This window comes from Choristoneura fumiferana, chromosome 7 (assembly GCF_025370935.1).
Source record: "Choristoneura fumiferana chromosome 7, NRCan_CFum_1, whole genome shotgun sequence".
Classification (NCBI taxonomy): domain Eukaryota; kingdom Metazoa; phylum Arthropoda; class Insecta; order Lepidoptera; family Tortricidae; genus Choristoneura; species Choristoneura fumiferana.
The window spans coordinates 6,538,880-6,566,567 of record NC_133478.1 but is presented as its reverse complement, the minus strand read 5'-3'; the positions used below and the strand labels follow the sequence as shown (position 1 = coordinate 6,566,567).

The 27,688-nt window shown below is 36.9% G+C and overlaps 1 long non-coding RNA gene across 1 annotated transcript; it reads right to left on the bottom strand.

Annotated features, from left to right (window-relative positions):
• Window positions 1-269: 269 nt before the first annotated feature.
• Window positions 270-27,688, bottom strand: LOC141429396 (uncharacterized). The gene is made up of 2 exons (XR_012451530.1): window positions 27,435-27,688; window positions 270-339 (listed from the first exon to the last, which is right to left on the bottom strand). It is a non-coding gene; the product is annotated as an uncharacterized lncRNA (long non-coding RNA).

Here is a 27,688-nt window from a genome sequence, read left to right as displayed (position 1 = left end):
CTTCACCTTTTAGATAATATGAGTAAATTAATATTTAACATTGTTTCTTTACCTTTACATTTTCAATGGCTGTATTGTCTAGAAATTTGGCAGGCATATAATTGTGCATGTACCTGTAAAATTATGTATTATGGCATTATGGCTGATTACTTTAACATTGTGATTTTTCAAAATATACATTATTTCGAAATTGTCTATTTATTATGCGGTAAAGAGTCATTGTCAGCCCGAAGACGAGTGAAAAGACAGTGAAAGGCAAACAAAATGAATAATGAATAAAATCCTTTTATTTATATTCTGCATCTGGACTTATTGCTTCCGCTGGAGATTTCCCGATACCTGCAATAAGAAAACAATTATTACAACCAATACGCAAACAATGAAGCAAATCAGTTATATTTTGTGTTTGTTAGAGAAAAGTATTTGTTTGTTGGTTTGTGAAATAGGTAGCGCATATATATTCAATTTCAAATTTTACTGCATTTTACACTGTAGGTGCATAGTTCATGAAATATATACCCTGTAAGGGCACAGAAATGGTAGTGCATTATGTATTTGTGTGATTTATTTTCCCGGCAGTGTATGTTTCAGACCACGCCTTGTATAAAGATACAGCATGTAAAGTTACAATATCTAACTTCCATGTTACTATGCGATATCACTTCATATGACAGGATCTGTTAGGGACACGGGGCGGATATTGTAGGGTAGAAGAGCCTTTGGCGGTCCCGGCAGGATATTAACATGAACATTATGACGTATATACATACGCAATAATCGTATTTAAGGTTTTAATGAAACCGTTTACATTTACGTAAACTAGCGACTATATGGTATTTGACTAATTTTTATTTATTTTTTAAATCAAAACTTGACAATGCGTGATATCGAACAGATTTTTTTTTAAGCTACCTTTGCTTAAAAAAGTTAAAAATAGTGTTTTGAAATTCAAGATTAGACAGAGAAAAACATACTTGCATGTGACGTCACATGCAAGTAGTGCCATGCGTGTTGCATAGAAAAAAACGTTTGAAAGAGACAGATATACAGAAAAATCACTGTAAATCCAATTTTCAACCGATTTTTTTTTCTTCCCTAAACATTGGTTGTTTATCTATATTTTCATAATAATAATGTACAGGATATTATGGTATAATGCCGATGTAGGTAAATAAAATATGACTACCTAGACACCATATTGGAGTATTCTTTGATAATTATAATTTTACACGATACCTAAGTACATTAAGCTTAGTATTTATAAATACTTAAAATTTAACAACAACTTAATATGCACAGAACTTAAATCCAATTTTTATAAAAATTTCAAGTATTTTTTCAGTTAACTTTAAATGTATTTATAAGGAATTGAATAAAATACATTTTTATGGCCACCTCTAATATCCATCTGTAAGTCAACATTTTATACAACATCAATACATTCACGACACTAAAAGGTAAAGGCATGTAGGCCAGGCAATATCCGGTTCGGATCGCGGCTGTCAGATTATTTATGCACGACGTGTGGGAAAGGGGAGAGGGCACCATGAAGGATCAGTGTTTACGTAAACTCGAGCAACTAGAGGAGAGAGGGGCACATTTGTGGTAGAGAAACGGTACACGAGTATTTTATTTCTACTATAGTATATATTTCAATCCTCGAATTGATAAGAACTTCAGATAAAATATTAATAAATGCAATATTAATATTTCATAATGAATGTAATGACGTTTAATTTTTTTTAAAACCAAAAATATTTTTCGGGTGCGGCGAACGGGATTTAAACCCGTATCTCTTAGCTGACGCGCCAACGTGCTACCAACTGCACCACGAGGCCACAACCAACCTCAGCTCCCCTCTTGACCTCCACAACTCCCGTTCTGCCGCTAAGTATTTATCTCCTATGAGATATGACTATTAATACCCTGATAAGTCGTATGGGACACTCAGTAGAACTCTGTCGCAGGGACCCTCAGCTGCCTTTATCAAGATTTTTTTGATAAGTGCGGCAAATGCTGACTGGTAAAAGGTTCTACCAAGTGTTACATACATTGCCAAATTTGCCAAGATATAAAAGACCCGCGTTCATTAGAACGTAATGGTATCGACTTGACACGCATGCATTGCATCAGTCAACGTCTTAGAAGATTGACGGATTAGTCTCGTATGCAGGGGGCCTACTACGAAATTCGAAAATCGAAGTTGGTGTCGTACCGTCCCTCTCACTCTCGTATTAAATAATATTAGCGTCAGCGGGACAGCAAGATACGAATTTCGAATTTTGCACTTCGTAGTATAGGGCCAGGTCGAACGCCGCGCCCCTTGGAGCGAAAGCTCATATCCAACTTCCAAAAACGTTTCCAGCACACCAAATAGACACGAAACATTAATTTAACCCGCAGACCAATTTATCGCATCTCTAATTCAACCCTAACAAGGAGCTGCCCATATACACACCTAGTATATAGCGCTATGTATTCAGTTAAGCCTTCCGAAAGTAGCTCCACACATGGACGGAACGCACACATGGAAAGTAAAGCCGCAAGGCACGTAACATAAGGAGCTTTGAAATTAATTTAGCTCGGAACTAGCTAGCAAATGGATAGACGTGAGCCCGGGAGGAAGGGGGACAGGTGGGGGTGTGGGGAAATTCGGCGTTTAGAGCTGTGGCGGGGCCGGTTGCGCTTAGGAGTAATTGTGTTCGTTGGCGTGTGTCGGCTGAGCCGTATGTAGGCTTTATGACTGGCTTAATTAAGGCTTTTTCAGGTTACGGCGACTGGCTGAGGTGGCTTTGGAAAAGATGAATGGCTGTCACGCCTGTTTGACGTGATGCAAGATATTTTGAGCCACTATGGTCTCTTCATATTCTTATTTAAGTTACACGTTTGTCGGTGTAGCCGATGAATGACTCTCCACTTCTCTCTACTTAAAGCTGCTTCCTTAACCTCCTTATACAACATGGCGGCTACCTTCTTTTATTTTTATTGTTTGTAGATGTCAATCCTCGGCCTCCCGCTATTTCACTTCCCTTCCACTTTTCCTTCTAAGATAAGACACCCATGGTAGCTCGTATCGCGCGCGATCGCTTCATCATCATCATCATCATCATCAGCCGGAAGATGTTGATCGCAGAACAAAGGCCTCAACAATGAAGGACTACTCACACTCGCCATTTGTTCTCATCTCACCACCGGTTGCCTGCAATTATCACGATGTCTTCAGTTCACTTAATCTTCCGGTTCGTGGTCGCCACTCGAGGACTTTTCTCCCCCAACGGTTATTTTGTTCTTGGAGCGATGTGGTCCGCCCATTGTCAATTCAAACTTGCATAGGTATTTGTCGAGTTATGTCGGTTGTATTGACGCTATATTGACGACAGCCCAATGGTTTGAAAACCTGACTGTGAGCTTGAGATCCCGACTCGATTCTCGGTCGGTGCAGATATTTGTATGAATGAAAAATAAAAATGATTCTTCTCGTGTCTTTAATGTTTAGTATGATACTGAAGCTTTATATTTTTACATTTACATAATTATGCGTCCCTACTTATCGTACCACTAGGTACTTGCTAAGTTGGAGAATAGGTCAATTGGTATGAAATGTTCCAGAATATTTATTTATTTAATATAAACGGTGTTCTTAAAGGCAATTCTTTGAAAACTGGCTGTTACTACCTACTGTGAACAAACCATAAACTTTAATTTGCATAAAGTGCTCCAACAAAAGTCTATCATAACATAACAACGAATAGCAAAACTAAAATTTGCATTAATTAAGGCCAAAACTAAATAGAACAATAAATTAATTCAAATCGAGCGACTTAAATAGAATTCCGAATTCAAAAAGCAACCGCTTTCAACGGAACGCATGAATACGAATTTCGAACAAGTCACCAACTCGAAATCCATCAGTTGGCTGTCAGAGCGGCCATTATCCAAACATCATCAAAGAAATAGAGATTAATTCGCGCCCTTCCAAAACAATGGATGATCGTGCATTCCACGAAGGGTTAGCACAAAGGGCAAGTTAGTCTAAAACTCTGCATGTGACTTTAACAGCTATTGTTTTAGCGATTGTGACCATAAAACAATGGATTAATGCGATGCATGCCTGTTGTGATTTGAATTTGGAACGTTTGGTCAAGAAAGATTTATTTTAGGCTGGCTTGAAAATAATTATAGCACATAAAAATACATCGGTGTAGTAGAAAATGAAATTTTAAAGAATAAACTTCCGTTTCCCCATTGGCTTGTTCACTGCAATTCAGCACACAGTAGGTAGATTCAAAAACCTGTTATCTCTGCCCAAGACACAAAATGCCACAATTTATTCCTTTTACTTTTTATTCCCTTTGGTGGCACTAGCGGCATCAAAAAATCCTCTGGAGCGGAACATTCGCTCCGTGAAATGGTAATCATGGAGCATCATACATTATGGTTCAGATATCACAGAAGATGGTATCGTCTGTTTTCGCGAAATGAAAAAATAGATTTGATATCGACTGGGTATTCGTGGCTGATGTTTATCATTTGGGTAAAGAAAAAAAAAGATATTTTATTCTCATTTGTGGTAAAGTCTATGTATCAATTTTGGTTTGATACGTTATAACTCTACCACATTGTAAATTCATGAAAATCAGCAATATTTTCGTGTTTAAATTTTAAATTAAAATGATCATCCAACCTAGTCACAAGGTTCTTTTACCTACTCAGGTCTAGTACACTAATAATATTTTCATTTGTCTTTAACAACTCGCCGTTTGATGTCGAACGCGTGCGTATTCAAAATTAAAAAGAAATTAGACCTCTTAACTTACTGAAAATTTCAACCTTATGTTTGAAGTTGTAGGATTTATTTTCGCTTAGGTTAACAAAAGGTATTTTATCTAGAGTACGACGCTAGTTGGAGCTGGCTGCTAACAAGCGAGCATCAAAGGAGTTTTTCAGAGTACGTGATGCCCGACCGATGTTCTAACAATTCGGAGTAGGGTTGCCGATCAAAGAACTACCTACTATAATACCTATTATGCAACTTTAATTAATTCAAATAAAGAACAACTTGTTTTGAAATTATGGAATGTTTGTGTTATAGTGACTTGGATTCGAAAGCGACGGCTAGACTAAACTAGCAGTGAATGAAATACTACTTAGGCGAGTAGGTGTTTTATCTACGCAACTTATTGTAGGGTATGAAATAAGGTTGCGAATGAAAAATATAAAATAATCATGATTGGTAATAGATCGCTCAAAATCCTGAAAATAGAGGCATACGGCAACGTATCTGCCCTAGTCAATAGTTGGACAAGATTAACCCTTGTGAAATTACTAATTGAATAGTTTATATTTAATTATTAGAGAGTTAGAAAATAATGACGTTGAATTTAATCCACTAATAATTGATCGTATTGACTTAATACCGGTTGTATACTGAGCGGCAAAAAATCTGGCCCTCAAAATGAATTCAGGTCATTTATACATATTTACAAACTCAAACTCTACATAGAGTGGGCCAAATTTTATGCTGCTGAGTATATTTGGTGTAAATTTTTAGATTAGACGACAATTAAACACAGACAACAAAAAGGACGGTTAACTAAATAAGCCATTTTTTAAAACTTATAAGCACGTAAGTCATGTCGAAGACCCTGGGAGCATTCAGCCTTTGCAACGAGACTTATGGGCTTTAATCTCGATACGCCGACTTCGATACCAATGTGTTGGGAGATGAAAGTAGAAGGTATGCACGTCTGTATCTAGGTTTGGGAGATTTTAAGTTTTTCTACGTCTTATAGGTATCTTTATTTTTTTAAACGTACGCATGAACCCAAAATCAAATACTTACTGCATCCCAGTTACCTAAATGAATGTGGATCAGTCTTTTTCCACTTATAAAAATGATATACTAAGATATAATTTTAGTAGGTATTGAACATTTGGAATAGTATTTAATTTTAACATCTACTCTACAAGAACGAAAAATATTTAATACCTAATTATTAATTTACTCTCAATATATCTACCTATTGATTTGAAATTAATGTAAATACATTTGCATGCATATTTATTTGTAGCATTTGTTAACATTGATGGTTGAAAGTCTTGTCTAAGTGATATTTTTTGAGATATTGTGTTGTACCTATACAAGTTGGGATTAAGTGATTTTTTTTCTGTCATCATCATAATAAGCAGAAAATAACATTATATTACATGCCTACAATATTTCAAGTTTTTTATGTCACATATATCTAATCCGTTCTCTAATTAATATAATTTTTTATATGACTGTATTTCGGTAATAGGATTAGCAGTGTTAAAAAAATAAAGACTATAGCTATTCTATATGTTGATAAATTACCTTCTAAACGATCTTTGTTCGTCATACACATGCAGTACCAGACAGCAAATTTCAAAACATTACTTACATACGCCAGGTATAGTAGGCATATATTATGCTGAACAGAGGTGGCAAGCGGCGGGAATTTGTCTCTATCTTATTGTGGCAGATATATATAGGCTTACCACCGCGAGAGCCGTAGACTTGTATATCAAAACACGCATATATATATTATGTACCTAGGTATAACTTAACTATATGAGTACATATGTGGAAAGCTTTGGATGAAAAAGTAGTTCGGGAATTTGATAATTGTTTTAAAAGCGATAGCGATATATAGCTAGGAGAATTACCCCCTGGTGTGCCACTCTTCAATTTTTTGTTATCTTATGTAACTCTGTTAAGCTATGGTCTGTAGTTTGATCTATGACCCCTCAATCAGAGGATCGTGGTTTCAAGTCCATACTCGCACCTTCAGTTCATGAAAATTCATGTGTGAAATTGCATTTGAAATTTACCACAAGCTTTATCGTGAACGTGAGGAAACCTGCACAAACCTGCAAACAATTCAGTGGTGTGTATTAAGTTCCCAATCTGCACTGGGCCCGCGCGGGAACCCTGTGCTAAGCAGTGGGATAGGCTGGGACGATACCGGCAAGAAAATAATTTTCTCGAAATTAGTAATTTCCCAGCTGTTTCATAGAGATGAACGATTTTTTTCTGAAACTGTAAACTGTTCATGTTATATTTCAGGACTACCCTTATAGGTAACCTAACCTAACCATATACCTCATAGGTTAACCCTATACCCCATAGGTTAACCCTAACCCTATAGGTTAGGTTAGTTTTATAACTATCCTAAAGTATTAAAAGTTTCAAAAGAAAATCGTTCGTTCATATGAAACAGTAGGTAAACTAATAATTAAAAAAAAATCTCTGCGAAAAACTAGAGAACCATAACATACATGCTTAACACAAATGGACCCTTAATTTAACTTCATGCACTCACATTAAGGGAATTGCTGGAGACACTACCTACTATAAAATAAACCGTCTGTTAGTCTGTAATGGGGGCCAGGGGGCCCTAATATATGGCACAGGGGGCCAAGGAAGGGACTAAGGACCGCACTAGTGAAGTTATTCTAATTGTTTGTGAAATTTAGTGCTTTTGAGTTTTAGACAAAGGGTTTTTAAAAGGGTAGCTAGGTTGAAATTATGCGCTTGTTGAACTCTTAATAAAAGTACCTGGGTGACCGAGTTTTGCTTGGGTTTGAAATCAATAACCATCATAGCGTTCGTTTAACCAGAGATAAATAAGCTTGATCAATTGTTAGCCCTGAAAATCCCTGATATCGGATATTATACCGGGTGTGGCCCTTAACAGGAGTAAGTAAGTGAAATATAGCTTGTACTCGTCAAACTGTACGAAATTAGTTCAGCGACATTTAGAAATAATTAGTTTTTTTTTCTACTACACTTTATAGTAGTTTATGCAACTTTTACGTAATAAGCGTCCTTAAAACACGAGTGTTTTAAGGCCTTATTACGTACAGTTGCATACATTACTTTATCTACATCCATATATTAAATCCTCTATGATCCGTTCAAGAACCATTGATAATGACCTGCATTGCAACCAGAACTATGTCTGCCCCACGACCTCCTGCGCCTGGTGAAGCAGAAGCCCCACCACCGCTCCGGTGCGATAATGTTCATTACGATATCGATTTCGATACCGTAATGACCATTACGTCACTGCCGTGTAATGTAAAGTGTGACAGGCGACGTCAATTGGGCTCTAGGACAGCGTACATTGGCAACACTATTTAATTTGTAAGAAAAAGGGAAAATCTAAAGACATCTTTATTTTTAGAAGTCAGACGTTTAGTCTGACAAGTTCGTTCTATGTTTTAATTATTTGCTCGTGTTATAGGCCACACCCGGTAGGTATATTTGAACTATGTGACCTATGTTTTCGTTTGTGTTTCGGTATTTTCAGACTAATATAAATGCGTTAATAAAAAAAGATATACCTAAGTTTTGGTAACGGGGGTCTAATTATGATAACGGTTTTTAGTTACGATTATAATAAGTGTTTTTTGGTGTGATCCGTTATATACTAGACTTCTTATTTTTCTTGTTCTTTGGCCGTATTTAAGTAAACGACCTTTACTATACTAGCGTAGCATCGCGAGTAAACTCATCGCTTACTAAATGAAGCTAAAGAGTTTACGTCTTCCTAAGTATGTCGGCGGTCTTAAAATTCCGCCAGCCACGCCATAACGCCAACAATGTTTCATACGCCTTAAGCGGAAAGCGCCTTTTAGATTCAATCATGCATCTTATAGAAAAAAAGAGCTATTAATTTTAAAAGTAACCTGTTCCAACAGAAACGCGTGCGTACGGCATTTTATTAAAAAGAGAGCTAATTCAAAGGCTTTCACGTAAAAGGGAGGCCCGTATATCACATATAGGGTAAAACGTAAAACGCCTACTCAAATACACGCATATACGCGCTATGTATGTGCTAGCTGAGAGCATATAGCATATAGCCGAGGGCCCGTCAAGCGGGCCGGAGTCACGTATGCCTGGCCGCCTCGCAATATTATTATCCAACACTTACGCACGTACGTACACTCACGCACCTATACGTAATTGTGTACGTATCTAAGCCTTCATAGGTCGTATAGCTGCACAGATATATAGGTGGAAGCCCGGGCATCCACGGCCCACACGACCCCGAGCGAAGGGACAAAGCGAAACGGGTTTGTCCCAAGGGAAATTCAATATTCGGGACTAAACCTTAACTCCCCTTAAGACTCCCCGTCTGCCTCCCCCGGAATGCTTATATGGCCACGACGTGTATCGATTTTCTTGCCAAATGGAAGATTGGTGTCGAGCCGTTCTCGGCGGACGAATGAATGATGTATCGGAGTGGCGAGTGAATATTTTACGTGTGCATGTGTGCTGTGCGGCACCATCGGGCCCGTGCTTAGTCACCGTATCGACTGTAATGGAAATCTCTTTCGGAAATTGACGTGAATTTTTTATTTTGGTAATGCGTTGCGAGTCAGGGCCCCCGGGGTACCAACCGCGTGTTTCTTTGAGCTCCGTGCCAATTATGTTCGAAACGTCTTTGAGGTGACTGATTGGATTCCGCGGCGGTTGCCTTTCGCTGTATTACGTCTAGCGGCCCGCCCGTTCATATAATAGCGTCGGCATTATTTAATCTCGATATTTGAGAGCCCTTCTTTATCACTTCCCATCAAAAGATCTCTATTTGTAAGCTTTTATTGGACTGTCAATATTAAATAGGTCAAGTCATTAGTTGATGACTTCTTAGTTTGTTTGTTATTACTTCGGTTATCGTGTGACCTACTAAGTTATTCACAACCGAATCCTTTACGGGGTAAATCTCGACTTTTACGTCCGTAACATGTCATAAAGCAACGCTATAAACTCCGCCATAAAATACGTAATAACGGAATTATTATAAATATTTACCGACCCTGTACCATGTGTGGGTGAAGCGTACACTTTACCAGTACTAGCGTACCTATATAAAGTCGTTAGACGAGATGAGACATGTTGCTAGCTGCTAGCACAATAAGATCCAACAAATTGGCTCGAGTTTCCTTTGAAACGTGCATTTGCAATACTATTATTAGAACTCCGAGCTTATTTGCAAAGGGCAACGAGGAGTGCAATAGAGTGCATAAAGCGCTTACATTGTGATGTTTAATTTAGGTATTTATATATATCTTACATTTTTTCTTAAATCGTCAGAAAAAAAAGCGAGCGAGTACTTCTTTGTTTCTATTACCAACCGACTTGTCTTTACATCAAAACTTAATATCAACACGCTAAACATACCTATGCACATTAACCAAATACGCAAATTAATCACAAACAAAGCTCTCATTTGTTTACACACACACGCTCATACGTAGAGGACATTAGTATTAGTGGGATTCGGCCTTTGAAAGGCCCCTTAGATCGGGGGGCACGTCGTGGGTAAGATTGAGCGTGGGCGGGGGTGGGAGAAAACAAGATGGCCGGCGACCGTGCCGGCCATAAGGGTAAAATAGGTGCCTTTATTTATCTATAGGTAGGGGCAAGTTTGGTCAGATTTATCGATCTTCCTTTCTAAAGGGTTTTGAGGGGATGGTTAGTCGGTTTTAAGGAGTGGAGAGTTCGTAAATCGTAGATCGTAAAAGTTAAGACGCGAACGAAACTTTTCCTTTGCCGTGAGTTTGGAAGTTTTTTGTTGCCGCATTAAACAAGTTCGCGGTCTTGCTAGGACTCTTTTCACGCTTTTACTATGTTATTCTTTGTAGGTTGTGAGACTTGGGATATTGGTTAGTTAGATAATCGTATTAAATGTTAACTAATTTGTAGGTACGATGAAATACGACAAAACAATTCTGATGTTACGAAGGTGTTAACAAAGCATAAGGACCGATCATACGACATTCCCATGAAATTAGGAGGCCTGCCACGGAGGTAAAGTCATGGGTGGAAGCTAGTGTTATTACAAAACAATTATGCTAATTTGTGAAATATTCTTGACGCTGACTCTACTTAAACTAGGTATTATAATACCTAGCTCAATTGATAAAAATAAACTTTGAAGTAAGTTTTTGTTAAAAAAATATTTTTAATATCACTTTTTTTCGTTGATCGTAGGTACTTTTTGCTGACGTCACTTGCTTTGTCATCTAACTTACGTAGGTACGTACGAGTACACCAAATTTCAAGTAAATCCGATCACTGGAAGTTGATCAAAATTAACTTGCAAGATTTGAAACAAACAAATAATTAATATGAGGTGAAGCTAATAAAGAGCATATAAAAACGACCACAAACGATTTTTTTTAGCCAAATTAAAACTTTTCAGGTGTCTATCACAGGGTGTTCTTAAAACTCAACGCATTTTTTCATTTCAACTTAAACAAAAGTCGCCATCTTCTGCCCTCCAATGACCATACAGAATCCTCCCTCGCAGGGCCCCCCTCACGATAAACTGCGAAACCGCGGGGGCACCCTCCCTCTGATAAACAGCCCTGTAATTTATGACACCTAGAACCCTTCTTCGGATGGACTCCTTGTTTTGTTACCTCGTGGAGTTTTTGTAGCATTTTGTGAATATTTAGGTAGTCATGTAGGTACCAAAGAGGTTGGTAGGCTAAAAGTAAGGACTATTTTGTCAAAAATAATATTAAGAAAGCAATGAGGGCTATCGCGTATGAATTCGCCACTAGAGGCGCTAGTGTAGCGTGAGGTCTCCGAAATGTCAAATCTCATAGTTTTTGGGTGAGCTACGCGGGTTTATCTATAATTAGAATAATTTTGTGAATATTTTGCAATATCTGAAATTAATAATGGCAAATATGCGTTCCGGGGCAATGAATGTCTGTGTTTTGAGACAGTTTTGTCTTTCGGAAAACTTTGTCCTGCCTTTTTTCCGAACAAAACGGGGACTAAGCAACACTGTGGCATGCTCGATATTTTTATGGTACGGTTTTAAGGTGTATTAAATATGATTTTAATCTAAACTTTGTTTTCACGCCCGTAATAACAGACTTTGAAAGCCATACTTAAAAACCTCACGCAACAGTGCGCCATCTAGTGAGACAAAAAACGATAGCCCTCATTTGCATGTTTTAGTGTTTGGACTGATTTAGGAACTTACGCAATTACTCCATTATTGTTTGTACTCGGCACGTATAAAACTTTCAAGTTGGCATGCAAACGATACTTAATTTTGACTTTAGAGGTAATTTTGCCATATGAATGAAAAAAAAAGAACTTTAGCGGTACCTCGTCACTGTACCTATGCCTTCTAACAATTTTATACAAAAGTTCAAACAAGAAATGACAGCGGCCAGGTACTAAAGTGTAAATATATCTTTGATCTCGACTGTACAGTCGAGTTCATAAACTTGTCAGCAAAAATTTGATCAAAAATATCTGAACACGACTCTATTATAAATTTTTGCTCACAAGTTTATGAACTCGACTGTACCTAGACCACATATTTGGCTGGTGCTATACATATAACAGAATTCTATCAGCGGACTTGTGTTCAACGAATGTTCAACATCTGTCTAAGTTTTTATGCTAATAAACTTAAGGTATACATGCCGTTGTCTGAAGCTAAATAAAATATTTGGGAAAACTAAAACAAGTCAAGACTAGAAGGAAAATGAAACGCAAAGTTTTGAAACGTTCCGAAATGCAGCTAGATTTTTGTTTGTGTAGATTTCATATAATATATGTAGTTAGTTCCGACATTTGATGAATCACGAAAAAATCAAGGTGCTTTCAGTAAAATAATTATTTAGAACAATGCAGATCTTATAATTGCTGTGATACCGACAGAACACTGAATTGCATCTAGTTTTTTTATTGAAAAGGATATAACTTTGATTAAATGATACGTATGTACTTTGATTGAAATGAAGTCGCGTTTAACTGACCGTGGATAATTCACTGTGTGTGTAGCTACATAAACGTTACATTCGCACGCCGGTTTCCGGTAGAAAATGCTAGATACTAAGTAGGTATTGTTATATTATATTCCACCTGTTGTAACCTTATTCAGCGAGTAAATTATCATTAATTTATTCATTCGCGTTTAAGCCAAACCTCTCATTAACCTGTCGTTTATATAATGCAAATTAGTGATGGTCTCAAATACAAAGGGGTTTTTAAGTTTGACTATTTTTTTTTGGATTGACTGAATTGCGAAACAAATTGATAAATATGTGAACGTATAGATTTCTAGCAACTTTTGTAACTAAACATAACTTTTAAAGAAACATCCTGTGCAATTTCATTATCATTTAATAATCCGTTAAGTCTACTTACTCAAATTAATGCACTCAGAGATGCCAATTTGGTAAGTAAATTATTCGAACCGTATATACGAGTAAGTTAAGTACTCAAGTGTTACCAAACAAAAGAAAAACGACAATAATATTACAATCGAATTATTCTCGTTTTTGAGTGTGGTAGTAAAGTATCAAAACTCAGCACGTCGCTTCTTTTCTCAAGTATCAAGTTTGTTCGCCGGCGCTCTGCGCTTTCCATACGCGCGGTCAAGCGGATTTTCTTGTACAGAGTAATGATTGTTACAGATCGCAGACGTTTGCTACACAACTGACTGAAGTAAGGCAAAGTTTTTTCTGCATTTTTATTTTTACTTCATTTTGTCTTTATTCAATTTAGTCTGCAAGAAAGAAAGATTTATGTACCTACTCGTATTTGAGTACGTACCCTTAGTCAAGGTAGGAGCGAATTATCTTAAAATGAGGTTTACTGTCGTAATGAACCTCTTAATATTATACCTATGTTGAAAAATATATATGATGCAAATTAAACAGTATTTAATGAAAATTGGATTCTCACCGTGGCTTGTTGCACATATTAATTGTATTGAAGTGTCTTAGAAAAGCATTTTCGCCTGAAACAAGAAGGAGAATAAAATGAAGAATAAAATGTGGAGTAACACATCTATATAAACGATGCAATTCAGTTGTGTGTGTGAAGTTACCAATCTGGAATACTCCCGGATAATCATTAACCCCTGATTTGTGTAGACCAAACCCTGTATGCAAAAAATCATCTCTATTCTATAAAATTTTTAGGTTATATTTCCATAGATTATATTTAATGACAACGATTATGAACAACTTTGGTGGGTGTCATGGCTGAAGAATAAACTATTAATTAGGTATTCATTCATTCATTTATTTTTGATATCTCGCGGTAATTTCGAAATCTTTTCTAAAATACCGGCTACTCTGTACCGTTTGACAATGTAGGTGGAGGCGTGCGGTCGGGGGAGGGGTGACACAGGCTACCGGTCACCACCGCTGGTATTGATTTGTTGTATCGCTCGTCCTGCAACCACCGTCCCTCTCGCACCCACCCACACACCCATCCCTCCGTCCCGCTCGTGCATGTGTCCCCCACACGCTACGTATGAGCGTGCATGTGTGTTATATAACCGCGCTAGTGTGTGTCGGGGTCCGATTATGTACGCAAGATTTTCGTGATGCGTGCGATGTGTGTGTTTGTATAATTTAGGCCAGAGGTCACACTGTATACGGAGTGTACATGTATACAGCGGTCTTAAAGGCGTATGTGAACTTACGTTGTTCGTTAAAGGATTAATAGTCTTCAGTGTGTACTTTATTATCTAAAGGCTTTATAAGAGAAGCTTTGTTTAGTTTTCTGTCTTGTAATTTTGAGACTAATTGTTAAAGACTTGAATAGATAATGTTAAGGTATCAATTAAATAACAATACACTGTGACACGTATATTTAAACTCGGTTGAGTTTAAACTTTTATAATACAAATATTTTTTTTGCCTCAATACAAAAAAACATTGTACTACATAAGTAATAATAGGTTAAGTACCTAATTAGGTACTTTAAAGGGATCGGATTAATATCTTAGCGACGTCTAAATCGACTAAAAACGCCGTACGTATTCACTTCACCATGCTGTAAAGTATCCTTAGAGGTGTAGGACTACGAAACCATGTTTGTAACATGTGTGTCTATGTTTGTAACTCCTTCACGCTAAAACGCCTGGACGGATTTGGATTAAATTTGGTTAGTAGATAGCGAGATCTGGCCCCTGAGCCAACCACAAAAGTTCCAAGTGCTACAATTCGATAAAATTGTTAAGTTTCCCTTAGTAAAATGTTACAATTTTGTCGAATAGCACTTGTAACTTTTGAAAGAAGAAAGAAAGAAAACACATTTATTCGTGACAGTTACATGAACGACATTCATACGAGATAACAATGTAAGCAAGCAACTATCACGAAACAGACCCACCTCAGCATAATGCCGGCTCGAGAGCCAGCGCCATGCCAGCGCTGGTCTTCCGGTGGGACCGTGAGGCCGTCATTAGCACGCTGCGCGCACGACCGGACCGTTTCTAATACGGTATTTGACTATTTTGTATATGTTTTATAAATTAAAACGACACAATGCCTGTTATCGAATAGAGAAACAATTTTTAAGCTACCTTTACAAATAACAAAGTTATGAGGGTTTGAAATTCAAGATTAGACAGAGAAAGACACACTGGCATGTGACGTCACACGCCATACTTGCTGCATAGAGAAAAGCGTTTGAGAAAGTGACAGGTATATAGATTTTTCAAAAAAACACTATAAGTCCAATTTTCAACCGATTTAAGTTTTCTCTTCGCTAAACACTGTTTGTATATATATATTTTCATAATAATATTAAGATATGGCAAAATCAGGAGTTGTCAAATACCTTATTGTGAACGCGACCATTTTATGCTCAGCTCAGCGCTACCAACACAAGGGTGTTATATTAGACATGGCTTTGACACAGCCAACCAGACGCGCAGCAAGCAAAACTAACGATATTTGATTATTATAATGATTGTATTGTAACATGTAGCAGTTTAAAATAGTAGTATTTGTGGCACAGGAGGCTGGAATAACACAAAGGCTCTTTTTATCCTGATATTCCTACGGGTTCGGGATAAAATTTCACAATCCCAACCACTGAGTTAAGAGTCATGAAATTTGGCACAGTGATTTATGTGCAACGTCAATGAAATCCACAAAGTGTAAATATATATTTTTTTTGGGAATTCCCATGCATTTAGTAAAATCTGCCAAATCAAATGATTTACGCGTGCCAAAGCCGCGGGTAAAATCTAGAAAATATATGTATACTTACATAAATAGGTAGGTAAGCATTTACTTTCGTCGCCGATTGTGTACACAAGCACTCACAAGGCGTCACCGCTAATCACGACGCATACTAATTCCCACTAGCTGAATATCCGCGGAATACTAAGCGGCCTCGTAATTGCTTATGTAACTTCGTTATGTGTTCGTATGTAAAACGTGGCCGGAATCACGTATGTTGGTGGATGTCTAAATTCGGAGAATTTTGAATAGTCCTTGACTACATTCAAATTTCAGTTTCAGTTGGAATCAGAATCGGAATCATTTATTATCATAACTGTTACATAATGAACACATGCACACAGCTATATACATAGGTATAATCATCAATGTTAATAGGAATGTCTGCACCAGGAATAACTAAAGAAAACAAGCAATACAAACTTTTATGCTGATTGTACTTGTGTTATCATTTTATTAACATCATCATCATCATCATCATCATCATCATCAGCCCGAAGACGTCCACTGCTGGACAAAGGCCTCCCCCTTAGAACGCCACAATGAACGACAACTTGCCACTTGCATCCACCGGTTTCCCGCTACTCTCACGATGTCGTCAGTCCACCTGGTGGGAGGCCTGCCAACGCTTCGTCTTCCGGTTCGTGGTCGCCACTCGAGGACTTTTCTCCCCCAACGGTTATCTGTTCTTCGAGCGATGTGGCCTGCCCATTGCCACTTCAATTTGCATATTTTTTTAGCTATGTCAGTGACTTTAGTTCTTCGTCGAATTTCCGCGTTGTTAATAAAAAAAAATATTTATTAACATATCCACGCCGAATTTTAAGTCAAATTCAAAGAAGTAGGTAAGTACAAGGTAACAAGTAAAATAAAAGCTTGTAAAACAGAAAAGCGCTCACATTTTTATTGACTATACTTTTGTTGACTGAGATTCAAGTTGATGCCATTTACCGTTAAAAAGTTCCGTCCTGTGAAGAAGATCGTGGCCGGACCAACCACCAGAATACTGCTACAAGAATATTCTATTGTCACCGGACTTACCTAAGTATGCCAAATTTTAGCTCATCGGGTACACCTTCCAGAAACAATAAATTGCAAAATTTGAGAGAACTTGTAGCAAATATACGAACGTTACATTTTAATAAAAAAACTACCACCGGCTCCACCAGTTTGCTTGGAGTTTTTCTGAAAGATAGAATCCGCAAAGAGACTATCCGGCAGATAACTAAGGTCATCGAGATTCGACATAGCTCAGAGAATTAGCAAGTTGAAGTGCCAGTGGGCTGGTCATATCTGTCAAAGAACTGACAACCACTGGAGTAAACGAGTTCTTGAGTGGTGACCACGTCTTGGCAAACGTAGCGTGGGACGCCCTCCGGCCAGGTGGAGTGCCGATCAGCGAAAGGCTGCTGGTAGAAGCTGGATGCTTCAAGCCAGGACAGGGCGCAATGGCACTCATTGGGGGAGGCCTATATGGACTGCTATAAGCTGATGATGATGATGATGATGATTTAAATAAAAACTTATAAATACTGACACTAAATAAATCTATAGCAGAGCATAATTATCTATATTATTTTGTAATAAAAAATTGAGAGACTTGAAATACTAAAAAGAATACTGATCAGGATCTACTGTAGTATTTTTTGCTTTCAAAATGTTACGAAAAGTATTAAGGTCGTTTTCCATCGGCGAGGCGAGACGAGAATTGAAAATTGTATGGCGGCGCCCGCGGCGGCCCGGGGCGGCTCGCGGCGGGCGCGCGAGAATGCATACAAATTTCAATTCTCGTCTCGCCTCGTCTCTTCTCGCCTCGCCGGTGGAAAATCACCATTACGCTCTCATTCATTTCACAAAACATTATCGTTTTGTTTCCACTTACTCAGTTTGTAACTTATCACAAAGTTCGTTTCCAAAATTGGTACCTAAAACAGATTGTTAGTCGACTTAACGTAGATATTAAACTAAGTTATGTCTGTGGATAAAGATTTTTTTAATATTCTCCTTCCAAAATAAAACACGCATTTTCCGTAGCATTTGAAAAATTTGCAACATCTCAAGTGGCCGCGTGTGCCGCGCCTCCCCTCGACTAGTGCCAAAGTAAACAGTATCGTGAGGAGAAAAGGGAAAGTTTTGCCAGTTTTCCCGTTTTTCTTCCCCCGGGACTCGGCCGTCGCTCAAATTTCCGCTTGAATTAAATTTGGAATAGAATTTTTATCCCAGTTGCGTCTTTTTCACACTAAGATATTTTAGTGGTGTTTTGGTAGTTTTTTTGCACATAAATGCATGTACCATCCATTATACCTACTTGTCATATTCTAAAATTACCCAGTACAAAAATTTCTAAATAGTATCATAGAAATTGCATAATTATTTTTTATAATCCTAGAAAGAGGTTGGATTTCATGAATGAGTACCAATTTGGAATCCAAAGTGTCAATTAGTACCTAAGTACCTACCTATTAGAGATAGAATGATGATTGATTAAGATTATAAAAAAACTAGTTTAAAGAAATATAACACTATATTAATTAATAAATAAACCGTACGTGAATATTTTACTTTTTTGAATACTTTGCTATCAAAATATTCAAAAAAAGTAAAATATTAAAAAGAAGTGAAGAAATGCCTCTAAAATGTCTTTATATTTTTGCTTATAAATAACGGAAAAAAAACAACAAAACAAATGATAAATTATCCCACTTTCCACTAATATTATAAATTGCGAAAGTTTGTAAGTCTGTTTGTTTGTTTCTTCATCACGTCTAACCCGCTGAACCGATTTAGATGAAATTTGGTATATAGATAGTTTGAGTCCCGAGAAAGGACATAGAATAGTTAAATCCCAGAAAATTGTATAGTTCTCGCGGGATAGCGATAAAGGAATTCTACGTGTACGGAGTCGCGGGTAGCGGCTAGTAGTTAAATAAAATGACACTGAAATGGAATATAATACAATAGGCCTCAAAATATAGGCAGCAAGCACGCGTCACGCATAAAACAAGAACTTGTAGCTATACAAAAATGAAATCATAAATAGCTAAGAAACTTATTGAGCAGTGAATATGTCTTAAACTCGTATTTCTTGCCACGTAGCGTCTTGAACTTTTGAACCCTAAATTAACCTTTAGCAGCACGTGCGCTCACAAAATCTCAAATTAATCGTAAAATTTCCAATAACTAAAACCGGACCAAACCGGTTAGGTGAGTCCAAGCTGCAAAAATATTCCAACTTTTGTATATAATGCAGCGAACACGCGAGGGTCAGTAACGACACTGAACGACAACGACGTAAGTGACACATTTATCACTCAGTTTAGTGTAGTGCACGCCTTTTTGGAGTTTAAGAATAGCCCCCTACAGAATGACCAACGGCGACCCGAACGCGCGTCGGTCACCGAATAATGGAATTCAAAAAAGGAACGTACAGGCCCGCCAATAAACAAACCGTATATCATTCGTTATTCAAATAGTTTAGAGAATGGTTGACCCGTGAGCCCACGCGACCATTTGATGGTTAAATATTTTCAGTGGGCAACATTGACCGCGGGGGAAATTTATGGCCAGCGAATTGGAGAAAAATTGTGTAGTTAGCTGCTTACATAAAATTTATGATGTGTCGTTGGTGATTTAATTGTGTGTTTTATTGTAAGCAACATTTTTTACACAATACGTTAATTACCTACTACATGTTGATTATTTTGAAAATCTTAACGCAAAATGGTTGAATATGATTAGGTAAAGTATTAAAAATATATTGCTATTTTGTAGTTAGTTGCCTATTTACTAACTTTCCAGTTTCAACTTAGGTATTTCTGTGCTTAGTTTTAGAAAACTCTAAGAAAAAAATACGGACGTTTCTTTTACATAAATTCTGTATGTTGAATTAACGTTGTTTAGACGCTTAAATGATAAAATACCGGAAATGATTAACATTCATTAAGCGGTATCACCCTAATTGTAACGATCTTCTTTATTAATAAAATGCTTCGTAATTAGTTGGGGGAGGAAAGTCGGAAAAATTATATTAGCCTTATTTTAACGCGTTTTTAACGCACTGCCTTACTCCCCCTCAACTTTGTGTTAATTGTCAGGGGCTTACTGCATGTTTGTGTCACAGTTGTGTAATGTAGAATGTAGAAGTTTATAGGTATTTAATAAATACCTAGTGAAACGGATTACTCGCAATAGTTCCTTTAGTTCCTTTCTCCTTTCTCCTTTTCTGTATTGCCAAAGGAACTATTGTGAATAATCCAGTCAAACAACTTGCAGTAGTAGTACATATAGACTTTCCCATGTATGTCATCACTAAACTAACGTCACGTAAAAAAAAGGCAACCCGGTGAGAACCAAGTTGTTACAGCGTCTCGCCACTAAATGATTAGCCACTAATTAAAAAAATATTATAACAAAAAATTTAACCGACTACAAAATAATTTTCAACCAGTCTGAAGACGGTCGGTGCCTCAGCACGAGCCAGCAGGAGTGGACCTACAGTCGCCTACCTCACCTTCGCACTACATATTGGGCTTCAATCACTCCTGCTGGCTCGTGCTGAGGCACCGACTTCAGACTGGTAGAAAATTATTTTGTAGTCGGTTCAATTTTTTTTCACGCTTTTTAGTGTAAATAATCTAAGATGCAATAGTTTAATGTCAACTGCTCGTCACCTTTTACAAAAGATTGCTTTGTCCGATGCAGAGACTTTCATTATTGAGGAGTCCTGGTGCTTCACCACCCATCCCATTTCACCATTATGCATTACGAGGAGTATAAATTGCTTAGCAACTGTGTTAAAGTAATTGAAATTCATCCCACTTGTTATTGAGTAGTAACTCCGATGGTTAACTGTGGTCTTCATCATAAGTTCCACTTCACCAAATGATGATTTGCAAAAGCCAATGCACGAGTTACTATTAAATCCATAAAAATTACCATAGGCGTCCCTACAACATTTGAAGAGTTCCCTCGATTTCCTTAGGATCCAATCGTCAGATCCTTGGTGCTTATGGGACCTAATTGAAAGCATTCCTGTCTAACTAGGAAGCATTCGTCTGAATGCAAAAAAATAATTTCAAATCGGCTCATAAAAACGGAGTTCGGAGGTAACAAACAAAAAAAATACAACCGAATTGATAACCTCCTCCTTTTTTGCAGTCGGTTAAAAAAACATCAAAGGTGTCAATCAGAATTAGATATTTATACCTACTTCTGATTGATCTCTTTGATTTTTTTTCCTCTGCATGATACCAAATTTGTAAAGCTACAGCAAAATTAATCAAGCAATTTAGCCACTGAGAAAAACGAAGCCACACAGTAATTCACGAACTCATAACGACGCGAGATAAAACAGTTTCGCTTCTAGCGAGATACAACATTTATGAAAAAAATAAAAATAAAACTAACTGCAAAAAGGGACGTAAATTCACTACGGAAGGACAGCATTCAAATTCAAACATGGGACATAAATTTCGAATATTACCTATATTGGAACGGGCTCGGATTCTAAAATTAAATTCTGCATGCAGAATGGCGAGGGGACCGTTATTTGGTAGGCGTATATAATTTTATTGCAGGGACCAATGGTTTGCGAAACATGTCGGGCATTTCTTATTTTGTAATTTATGAAATATTTTCAGTGTCGCGTTTTATTGCTTCCTTTGTTTGGGTCGTGATGTCATTTGTTGTGACGCATAAAGGTTTTGCATAGTGACGCAATACGGTATAGAATCTCGCTAAATTATTTATTAGCTGCTAAAAGTAATTTAGTACACACTTAAATCTTCTTAAAATTTATTTTTACCGTAAACACAAACCAAAGTAAAACTTAAAATTACAAGACGTATGTAAACGTAACGTAGGTATGCAACCATCTAAAATCAATTTTATTTATTTTTCTTAGAAAGAAAAATAAAAGCAAACGGTCCAACTCACGAATATAAATCAGAAACAGTCCGACTACTTTCGATCTTTTCGGGTTTATAATCGTTAGTTGAACCGTTTAATTTTACGTTTTTTTCCAAATATAACTCACGAAAGCTTAAGTATTTTTTTATTACCATTAACGTAAGTACATATGTACCTACATAAAAGATACGAGGTTTTTACTTTAGTTAAATTAAAGCTAATACTTCTTTAAACTGGAGGAGGGTAAGGCTCAATTTTATTTCACTTTATCTTTTAATAAAACCACCTGAAACAATTCTTTATAATTATAACCTTTCTCTAACACATCTTGCATAATCACTAAAATCACTTCCAGGAAAACTCGTCATGACCGTATTCCAAACGACACAAAATCAAAAGCGAACGCTATACGTCCTTAAAATAATAACATATTATGTCCCTTCAAAATACCCGGGAGCCTTGCCTCCCTCGCCTCCCTGGTAACTGTACAATAACTTCACCCTCACATGGTCATAACGACTCCCGATAAGGGTCGTGGAGACCCTCCGTAAATCACCCTGTATCTTGGGGTGACACCCCCGCCTATGTGCTGTATATAAACCTGGACATCGCGTGGAAATTGAAAATGCGCCGGTACCTGGGAAGGTACTCTGGCTTTGGTAAGTGTGATCAGGATTTTGAAAGTTTTTATGAAAACAAGGCCGTTTGCAGATACAACATTTCGGGTATGTAAAATTGTTGTATCTGGAAAACTACAGCCTGTACATTGAACTATTCAAATAAGCTGCAAGTATCAAAATCTGTATTTGTATTTACATTCTTCTAACATGACGTTTTGATACTTACGTATTTTTACAGGATATTTACTATGCCTTTTTGGCTTAAAAGGTTAAATCAACCAAGCGAGACTTTTTCGTTAACAAAATTTTCTTTCAACCTTTTATCTATAAATACACCACGTACTGTAATTTATAATTTATACCCCCATACGTGTATGTAACTGGTTGTATACATAAGGTCCAGAACACAAGCAAGGAGCGCACACAAAAACTTCGCCACCCAAACATAAACACGAGCATGCGTACATTAAGCCTAAACAAATATTAGAGTTGACAGCCTCGAAAAAAACACATCTTGGGAAAAGCCTTCCCCGAGGAGGCCAGGCTAATGTTTTTCTTTTTATTTTATCAACGCGCCATAATCCGTCAAGAGGGGAGGGCTTGATCGATTTTCTATACGGCCCGTAAAACTACAGTTATTGGCATAAGCATAAGTATACATAACTCAGCAAGTTTTTTGGCATGAAAATTACGTGTTTGCGCTCAACCGCGTCTTTGCTTATTTAACGGGCGGTCTTGTCTTGCAGTGGCGTAGGGTTTTTGGCTGGGCAACTTTTGCTTGTTACTTTGCCTAGGTGCTGACCAGCAGAAGATGAGTTTCTCGTTAGTTAAGTATCTTTTTCAATGTTTAATGTCTTCATTTTTTTATTAGGTAATAAATAAACGTGACGCGAGTGTCGAAGTTGTCAAACGGACCTCATGATACTAGCGCCAACTAACCTGGGGAGCTGCTCCGAAATTCGAAAATCGAAGTTCGTATCGTACCTACCGTCTCACTGACGCTTATATTATTTAATACGAGAGTGAGACGGACGGCGCGATATAAACTTCGATTTTCTAATTAGGAAACCTCAAAAAAAAAATTAAAACGTAAACGAGAAATTCTCTATGCTGGCTGGTTACAAAATCCTGCTAGAAAGCAGCGGGTGGTGGGAACGAAAAAAGTTTATCAATGGTTTTCTGTGATGAAAACTGTAGTTTTAACGAAAACAAAAAAAGAAAACACATTTTACTAAAATCTACAGATATTTCGAGAAATCTATAACGCTCATAATTATATTATTCTCCTTATATAAGCCTTTGAGTCCTAAGTGTTGAGATATTGAGTGGATCCTTAGGATTCCGTAGTCCTACGAGTAAATAGGTCTTTTAAAAACATTGTAAGTTGGCTTGGACTATTTTTTCAGGGATTCGGTTGAAAATTATTAGGATTTAAAGTGCTAACTATTTTAGAGGAAAGTGTACTTCACCCCCTCTATCTATCACTAGACGACAAAACCAGTCTGTCCACCGGATTGGATCCCGACCTATAGCTGTTGGCTAGAAAAGAAAATCATGAACGTAGTTTAAGTAATGAATTGGAAACATGTTAACAAGGAATATTCGATTAAAACGTAATATTGAATATTTGCCGCATTGTACGAAACCCCCCCACTACACGTGGCCCGACACGCACTTGACCGGTTTTTCCTAAACTTCAGTTACATACCATTTTTTTTCTTATAGCAATATATAAGTTCAAAAAAAACGGATGATTGTGCCAATGACAAAGTGACACATACCAACTTACTTTGGTCCCAAAAACCACCTTTTTAAAACCTACTGCATTTTTTATGCTGGCAATGTCAAAACATTTCAACGGCGTATATCCACGCATTTCCCGCTGAGGGTAGATTTATGTTAACAGGAAGCACGCAGCGTCCCAAGGCTGATACGGCTTATGTACCCTAATACACTGCGGCATATACTGGCTGATTGTCAGGCGTGTGGAACTACAGTTTGCTGTTGCTCGGGTTTGTGGTATGTTTAGCCAAAATCATGAAAGAGACAAACATTAAAAAAAATGTTTTATCACTTTATCGGCGTAGTTAACACGTAGGTATACATAGTAGTTTGCTCAGAATCGAGAGTAGAATCGATTACAGTATGTTTTAAATTAAGTTGTGTTTGTGTTTTTAAATCCTTTTTTTATTGCGCCCAGTCTAAAAGTTACGACTGCAACATGCGCCAATTAAATATTTTAGCGAGGTTGTATACTATTTCGATAATTTAATACTGGCCGTTTTGCTGTCAATGTGTGATTTTCAAGTGATTTTCTTCTAAAAACGTCAAAGCGCAACTGACAAGTACAAATTATAAGTGTAGAGCAATGTAGAGTTAGAAATGAAGTGCATTATATTACATTGATGAAGTGTAATTCTACTTGAATTACTGATTAAGCAAAACACTCGAATATCTTTTAAAATATTAATGGTATTCAAAAATAAATGTAATCAACTGACTTCAAATGACAAACTATTTTTGGGGTGTCTGAGGTTTTCAGTTATTTAATGAACACCTTGTATATACCAATAACAGAATTAACCTTGTTTTTCGTATATAACCATAATATTGTTACATAAACAGCTCTGGACGAGGTCAAATATTTTCTACTTCAAAGAGATTTTGGTAATATAATTGAACAATTGGTCACTTTTATTGTCAAATTAGGTTTAGGAAAATTAAGTATGATAACGAGCGAAGCGAAGAGCGAAGCGAACGCGCCGCCACAACGGTCGGCGAAGCATCAGGACCTAATTAAGTTAGGATATATTTCGGTGTGTCAATTTTAAGGGACAGAAGAAATGTGATCCCTTCTATGTTTATTCAGACAAAACAGAGACAACATCACAGATATGTCACATCAAATTTATCAATAAGTGATGAAACAGCCATTCAAGTCATATTGATTTGTTCTTGAAGACTTTTGATGTTAATAACTTAAATATATGGTGATCTCTTACCATCAGGAGACCCACTTGCTCGTTTGCCATCATCTCTCGCTTCATGTATACATACTTAATGTTAGTGCAAACTTCAAATTTATGTCGGTATGGCAAATATATGGATTTTATGGGTCGTAAGTGAATTTAGGCTTAAGGCTATTCTAGGGGGCCCATGAGGGAAGGTCGCGATAAAAATTGATACGCCTCAAGGTATGGGGTGTTCTGTGGTATCTTGTCACCAAACGTACTGTAGCTAAGCTAGTATAAAAATTGTACCTACAGATTGTATCTAAAACTAAAGGGCACGGGTGAGATTTATCCAAAGGGCTAGTGGTTTAAAACAATCTGATTTGGCTGACACTTAGATTATCTGTCAGAAAATATTGACGCGTATTTATTCTTTTATCGATTAAACAAAAAAATATGAAGACAACATAGCCAGTTAAAGTTCCAGTACCTGGGCGACCGAGCTTTGATCGGGCTAAAACTCGATAATAAGCGTTTTCTTAGAGATAAGACCAAGCTAGATAGATTTGTCATCCCCGAAAACCCCTACATACTAAATTTCATCGAAATCGTTGGAGCCGTTTTCGAGATCGAGGTTGTATACATATATACAAAAATTGCTCGTTTAAAGGTATACAGGGTGTTGCATTTGCAGTGGCTGTACGGTTCGCATGAAAAGGAGAATAACGTAAGTATTTCTCTTAATTTAATGAAATTACACACCCTTCTCTTCTTAACAAGTAGGTAAAATAATACTCGGTCCTTTTTTGCTTTCATTCGCTATCATTTAATTCTTCATCTGAGCTGTCTCAAGTATTGGTAATAATATTATAATTTTATGATCTGTGTTCGATCCATTTCCCCTTCTTGATATCTATATTTATTTTCTTCACTCTCTTTAAAATATACCTACGCACTGCACAACGCAAATAATATATATTTTGGAATTTTCTTTTGCAATATAATTATTACAAACCTCTTTTTATGCTGATAGTACGGGAAAAGGGAAATTTCAAATATAGAATGCCACACACACACAATACCACTACATATGCAACGTCACAAGCACCCACCCACGAAGTTCAATGTGCTTCGTCTTTGTAATTTTTTGTTTGATTGACGATAGAAAAAATACGCGTCAAATATTTTCTAATAATAATAACTGACGGACTAAATAAAATAATGTTTTTTTTAATCCAGGAAACCACTCAATTATCACTAAAATTGAGGCACTATTTGATATCATCAAAGCTGAGGTTACTTTTTACTTCTCATGCTCGTAAAGTTCGTATTTATGCTGGATGTAGGCGACATAAAATGATTTTTTATGCTCTAGTGCATAAAGTAAAATCTTCGTCTAAGACCAAGGTAATCAGGTGTCAACAGCCACAAACAGAAATAGTTTCTAAGTATAATTTTTTTATAAATTTAAATGTTATAAAAAAAAAAAACAAATCAATAAAAATAAAAATGCATAATTATATAGCAATGCATGAAAAATAAATGCATATTGAAAATTGAAAAAATAAATGCTTTCATGCAATGCATGAATGTAAGTAAACAATTGATTCCACTGTTGAATTTGAATTTCTTCTCAATCGAAGTGAAAAGCAGTGTAAATCTCGAGCATTAAACCTATTTTCCCCTCGACGTATCTATCCACCCAAGCCGTATCGGCTCGGGTGGCTATATGAACGTCTCGGGTAAAATGGCTCGTTTTATGCTCTAGTTGTACAATCTACTATTATTACATTCACTTCACATAACATTCACGTATAGTAATATAATTTTAGCCACACGTTTGAGTTTTGATCAATACAAAAGAGATAATTGACGTGTATTTCATATTTTCACAGCACTATGCTCTGTCTCGTACCTCTTCTATCCCCTCCCCTCACTTTAAATCCACAGAGCTATCAATGCTCACAATACTATTTCACTCATATTTTAGAACTAAAAAAATCTCTTTAACCCGCACACTGCTATCGAAAAAAGTGGTTCACTTCAAGATCTTTGGGCGCTAATTAATTCTTGAGAATCAAGTCCTTAACCCGATTTTGATGTCACTATTTAAAAAATATATATTTCTTTAATTAATAAACCACTTGTTTTCACCATGACATGTTTACG